This window comes from Rosa chinensis, chromosome 1, assembly GCF_002994745.2.
Source record: "Rosa chinensis cultivar Old Blush chromosome 1, RchiOBHm-V2, whole genome shotgun sequence".
NCBI classification, from domain to species: Eukaryota; Viridiplantae; Streptophyta; class Magnoliopsida; order Rosales; family Rosaceae; genus Rosa; species Rosa chinensis.
The window spans coordinates 48,812,282-48,818,896 of record NC_037088.1 but is presented as its reverse complement, the minus strand read 5'-3'; the positions used below and the strand labels follow the sequence as shown (position 1 = coordinate 48,818,896).

General features: G+C 35.6%; 2 long non-coding RNA genes across 3 annotated transcripts; both read left to right on the top strand.

Annotated features, from left to right (window-relative positions):
* The first annotated feature begins 1,820 nt into the window (after window positions 1–1,820).
* On the top strand, window positions 1,821–3,814 carry LOC121051102. Of its 2 annotated transcripts, XR_005805134.1 has the most exons (6): window positions 1,821–1,905; window positions 2,025–2,118; window positions 2,198–2,304; window positions 2,576–2,621; window positions 3,534–3,594; window positions 3,706–3,814. It is a non-coding gene; the product is annotated as an uncharacterized LOC121051102 (long non-coding RNA). The 2 variants fall into 2 exon arrangements; XR_005805133.1 differs by having other exon boundaries at window positions 1,879–2,118.
* A 747-nt stretch (window positions 3,815–4,561) lies between these two features.
* LOC121051101 lies at window positions 4,562–5,204 on the top strand. Its single transcript, XR_005805132.1, has 2 exons — window positions 4,562–4,769; window positions 4,983–5,204. It is a non-coding gene; the product is annotated as an uncharacterized LOC121051101 (long non-coding RNA).
* The last annotated feature ends 1,411 nt before the right edge of the window (window positions 5,205–6,615 follow it).

Sequence of the window (6,615 nt, the reverse complement as noted above, 5' to 3'; positions counted from 1 at the left end):
AATACAATGAATATGTCATACAACTTTAGGAGGAAAATTGGTATAGACTAATGTGTTTGTAATTAAAATTAATTTTTTTTATCTTATGTCCACGCACATCCATTGATGGAATATATACAAACATGATGTGAAAAAATAAGCACGTTTCGAGGTTGTCACGGCATTGGTCAACCAATAAAACATATAAGTGTCTACGGTTGACTAATCCGATCGGATTCGAAAATATGGTGAAATTGGCTAAATTTTTTACCACACTCATAATTTATTGTAATAAACTCATCCAACGGTCGATTTTTTCATTTTCTTTGAATTGATAGGGGTTGCTCTTTGGAGTGTATGATATATAAATATAAGTTTATAAGAGTAACTAGGTTTGACCTAGTTGATCGAATTCGAAACGAGAACCAAATTGGCTGGATTTTCTAAAACCACCATAAAACATTACAATCTCTTCATCGAGTGGTTGGTTTCTCCAAATTCATTTTCCACTTCATGGTTGCTTTAGAATGAACCTAAACAATTTAAATGCAATGTATAAGTCATATAACTTTAGGAATAAAATTGGTATAGACTAATGTGTTTGTAATTAAAATTAATTTTTTTTTATCTTATGTCCACGCACATCCATCAATGGAATATATACAAACGTGATGTGAAAAAATAAGCACGTTTCGCGGTTGCCACGCCATCGGTCAACCAATAAAACATATAAGAGACTACGGTTGACCAATCCGATCGGATTCGAAAATATGGTGAAATTGGCTAAATTTTTTACCACACTCATAATTTATTGTAATAAACTCATCCAACGGTCGGTTTTTTCATTTTCTTTGAATTGATAGGGGTTGCTCTTTGGAGTGTATGATGTATAAATATAGATTTATAAAAAATTAGTGTCTTTAAAAATTTATTTATCAATAAATTAGTATCTATATATAAATATAGATTTTTTTGGGTACAATATAGTTATATAGATATGTTATCTTTGGTTGTATTTGATCATTATCCATTGAATTTCCAAAGCTTGATTAAAAAAAAAAATACTTGTGTCTTTAAATATTTATTTATAAATAAAGCCCGCAAGGCCCGGCCCAAAAAGCCCGCAAGGCCAAGCCCGGCCCGGCCCGAAAAAGCCCGCAAGGCCCGCTTTATATGGACGGGCTTGGATCCTTTGATTTTTAATAAAGCCCGGCCCGGCCCGGCCCGCAATTATTTAAAAATATAGCAAGGCCCGGCCCGGCCCGGCCCAAGCCCGCTATGAATGGGCCGGGCCTGGCCCGGCCCGGCCCGTTGACGACCCCTACAGTCCCAGCTTTACACGGATAATGTCTACCGTGTTCAAACTTTTGACAAAGCATTTACTTTGACTGTTGTTTGTTACCATTTGAATTTGATGGTTATCTTGGAAGCTACTCCCATTGAAAAATCATGGCTTGTATTAATTTTTTTTAAACAGGAATACATATATATATTCTTGACGCCAGCTTTCATTATATATTTGCTATCCTTTCGCGAATGTATCAATTGCGAACGTATTCGCTATCCACAGTGAGGCTAGCCCCACTACTAGAAAAACCACATATAAGGACACCCAATAAGGACTCATTTTTGTCAACGTGTCCTTATAAGCTTATGAGGACGGACAAGAAAAAAACAGGAGCAAACTTCTCCATACTTCGCTGCCCCGCCGAATTTTTTTTGCCAAAAGTTAAATTTCCCACTTTTTTTCCCACACCAATTCGCACTTTAGGTTGGCCGATAAAATTGGCCTCTATCAGTTTAGTTGACCCCTCTCTCTCTCTCTCTCTATCTCTCTCTCGTCTGCATCTCTTCCTCGTCGAAGAAAACAAATTCGAGCTCAGATTCTTTTGCTCTGAGCAAACCAAATTCACTCACCACGGATGTGTAATTCTCCCTCCTTCTCGATCTGTCTATGGCTTTTTCTTCTTCTCGTCAAATCTGTTTGGTTCTGGGTAATAGTTATGGGTACTGGTTCATGATTCTTCGTCGGGTTCTTTCACCAGGATGTACGAGCTCTCTCCATTGTCTCTAACGAGGATCGATCTAAGAGCATTGATTGGAGGTGGTTTTGTTCTCTGTCTAGATCTGAATCAGATGGTATGCTGGAGGGTTCATTCAGAATCCTTAATTGTGTGCGTTTCAGTAATTTTATCCTTAATTTTATTCTTCTATTCAGTAATTGAACAGATCTAGAAGTCTCTCAGTCTGCCTATGGCTCTCTTAGACCAACGTCATGGATCCTGATTCCCGACCTATGTCGCTAAAGCTACAGACTTGAATCAAGTAATTTTTTCTCTCCAATATCAATTTAGGGCTTTTGAGTTTTATGAAATTAAGGATCTTTAATTCTGGGCTTTCGAGTTTTATGAAATTGGGGATTTTGAAAGCTCGTTCTCATTCATCATCTGAGTACGAAGTTAGTTCTTTCTAAGCCAATTTGCCTTATAATTTCTGGGTTCTTTCTGCTTTTCACCGAAAATCCTAGACCCTATTTTTTGACTTCATTTCCGGTTCTGACTCCATTTTTAATAGTTTGGTTTATCTTTGGTTTCAGGATAATTGTGCTTGGGTTTTGAAGATAATCGTGTTAGATCAACCAGGTGAGGGGTTTTTTGATTGAGTTTTGTTTAAAATTCAGCTGGCCTTCTGCTCCTCTTCACGGAATCAAGTTTCAATTTTTATATGCTTATGCTTATTGGTTATGTATCAAAATGGTGCTAATTGCTTAGTTTCCAGTGCTGGGTTTTGAATTTTGATCAACAATTGATATTTTCACTTTACAATCACAGACAAATTGAAATCAAAATGTAAAAAAAAAAAAAAAACAATGTTTCGATTGCTTCTTGCGTCTACGTTTCTTTGAACTGGGTAATTGAGGCATGATAGCCATCGTGTTTCCTATTCTTCTATGAGATACTTATTATACAGTCTTAAATGAGCTTTGTTCATCATCCCTTTGATTCTCTTGGGATGCTTCATTTCAGCTTTATGTCTTATATTTATTTTTCAACCTTTTTTTGCGTGGGATAACCCTGGTGTCTAATCTCAGATTCAAACACCCTTTAAAAGCTTCTCAATAAAAAATTCTGAAGTTTTAATCTGGACTCATTGTAACAGCTTTATGTCTTATATTTATCATAATCATTACCACATAACAAACTCTATTCCAGTTTCCAATTTATATGATGGAATCAAAATTTCAGCCTCTTTTTATTCTCATTTGGATTGCTGTTGGTGTTCTATCTGTTTGTTCACGGTGTATGCTGGAACAATGACATACTCTTTGCTCCTTCCCCCTTGATTATACTTAATTAGCTATCTGAAAATGTTTGCAGATCAACGCTTGAATTTTGGCTCTCTGTTATCTCACATTTTGTCCATATCCAATCAACCACTCTCCTTTTCAATATTTGCATGTCATCATCAAAAGTTTACAAGTTAGTTGCAGTAAAGGATCTTTCTGCATGGCCTGACAATTGAAGCTTTAAATAAATTATGTTTGTCGTTTGTAGGAATTTTGCTGGCATAATTTTGCATACCTACTTTCTTCAACTGATTTGGGGAAGTTGTGAGGTGAGATATAGATAACTATCGAATGAGTTCTTTCTAAAGAAAATAATAGTTGAATTGAACTAGGTGGAGTCTTTATTAATCTAATCGTTACTCTTGCCCTCATGTGAATAGGAATGAAATTACAGCCTAGCTGAAAAAGAAAGAGCCAAGGCAGGAGCAATTTTTCTGCTTTTTTGAGAAAAAAAAAAAAAAGACAAACCGGCGGCATCGCAATTTTTTTTTTTACTGGTATCAAATTCGATTCTGAATAATGTGATTAATGATTCTCTGATTGGTTATTTGTTGATTGAATTTGGTATTAACAGGAAATGTTTTTGTTGTGGCATGAAATAATGATTATGATTAGTATGTACATTATTTGTTACTTAAGAAGCTGGATACAGCTATGAAATGCTTGCATAATTAAATGTTCCCAAAATATGTGAGCCATGTAGACTGTGCATCTGGGTATAAACTATCTAAATATATATGCAGACCATGGAGTAAGAAGGAAGCTAGAGACCAGAATGATCACATACTGTGCAAGTTAAGCTAAGGACAAATACAGATCTTATGGTCAGCAGACAGCAGTCAATTTGAGTGCCTCGAACATGGATGATGCTAAAGCCCGTGCTGCAACTGCGCTTGAGGTCTCTGGTAATTTTCTCACTCGATTCTCAGGTCGGATTGCAGCTACATGTGAATATTGTGTTTATTCAAGTTCTTCTGAGTTTGGTTATTTGGGGTTTTGTTTAAAGCTGGTTTTGAGTTTGATCTGTTATTCAACTATCTTTCACAGTTCTAAGTGTTGTCAACTGGAGTATCTGCCTGTTTTTGCTTAGTTGATTGGGTGTTGCTGTGTCTAGCGTGAGGGTAATCAGGTACTAATGATGTCCCCTGGTACTAAGATCTATTTTAGCTCAATCAAGGCTTCTAATTTATAAAACTAAATCCCGCCGCAAAGCGCGGGCATAATTTCTAGTTGGAACCTAATAATGAGTAGCTTGATACTTGAGATTGTTAGTTAATCAAGGCATGGTAACTTTTTTCATTATCAATTTATATTCACTAGGAATCTCAAGTAGATGAACTGTAATAGCTAGTCTAATTGTTTTTTTATTCTCTTGTCATTCCACAGTACCCAACAATGTTTGAAGCAATGACTAGAGCAATATTCTGAAAGTGATGTTTGAGAGGTAATTATTTTTATCAAATAAGCAATTTCTCAAATAACCAGTTTTTGTCTTTCTTTTCTTTGGTATTGTAGCAGATCAGGCATGCAACATTAACTTGATACCATGATGCATAATATACCTGTCTTAAAGAATGACTTCATTTGAATATTGAAATACTTGGCCTTTTGGCAATTGTATCAGTTAGTGAATATTGGTTTGTGCTATATTTATCAGGTTATGATTGAAGATATTGGGAAGCAGATTAAGTAACTATAAACCTACAAGGTGCAGGACATTGATTTACTTGACTAGAATTGTTGAACTGTAATTTGTTATACTTTATAAATTTGTTTGCATATGGTGTATTTTGGTTCAGTTAATATTGCATTTGGTGGTGTATTTTGAGGGGTGTACAATTGGAGAAAGCTTCCTTTTATTATTAATTAATTAATTTTTTTTTTTGGGTTTTTTACAAGTTTTAAGGACACGTTTTGAACGTCCTCTATGACTCTTTTAAGTGTCCTGTTTTAGTTTTAAGGACACATATGAGTGTATTTTTTGTGTCCTCTTATGGTTTTAAGGACTCCATTTTCAGAGCTTTTAGGACACAGTTTGTGTGTCCTAGTATAGAATAGAGGACACCTATTAGAAGATATAAGGATGCAATTTAGGTGTCCTCTTATGGATTTAAGGACACTGCAGCTAGAGCTTTAAGGACACACAAACTGTGTCCTCATATAGAAAAGAGGACACGTTTTCAGTGTCCTTGTTTGAGACTTATAATGACTGCTGGATAGAGGACTCTTTTTTAAAGAGTCCTTGTATGTATTTAAGGAAAAATTTCAGTGTCCTTAAATGGTGTTTTTCTAGTAGTGCCCACGTCCACTAAGGACCTTCAATGTAGACCAACTATTTTTAATTACTAGTGACAACTTGCACGTCAACCTCCTTCCCTCTTGGACAATACTTGGTAATCAAGCAAATCAACTATCTTTAATTATCAAATATTTGATAACTAATAGTAAATCAATGAATATCCAGATTTGCTGCGAGATTACTTGATCTCCAAGTAGGGTTTACTTAATTAGCCTCTAAAAAATATATTTCGTGCTCATTGAAAATATATAGCTTGCGCTACGGATATTGACCCGGTTTTATTCGAGTCATGCCTTGTTAGAAAAAATGTTAATTTTGGGTTCAAACAAGAACTAGAGTCAGTTGCAGACAAGTTTTCTTTAACATTTACTTCCCAAAAGGTCATATTGCTATGAAGTATTTCAATGCTGAAGTGATCGATGAAAGGGATCCTGTTCCTCTTCATGAGACTTATCTACATCATTGGGTTATTGAAAAATATTACGCCCAGACGAGTTCTATGGAACCAGAGCAGATTGGTTTCGAGGATATTAAAGAACCAGATTTTAAGGTTGCGAGAAATAGTCGATTGTGCTACTGTAGAGATTCCTGCTGGATATGAGGAGAGATGGATGCCCAATGCTCATGCAGTGTTGGTTTGGGCTCAACCTATGTCTGAGTCAAAGTAGTTGTTTGCTGTCTTTAAATGGATAGATATGAAATAACTATATGTAGAGGTTATTTGGTTAGTTGAATTGGGTAAAAACCACCCATCTGTAATAGAATAAAAACTGCAAAAAAACTGTAGCAGTTTGATGTGTGAGAAAACAGAGAGAGTTGAGAGAAAAATGAGTGTTCTTCTCTGTTGAGATTGTGTGAGAGAAATTGTAAAAAGATCCTTCTCTTTGATAGTGAAATTGAGTGGTTCCATCTGCTTCCCAGATGTAGGCAAATTGCTGAATTGGGTAAACACTTTGCTGTCTTATTTTATCCATTCTTACACTTTAGTTTG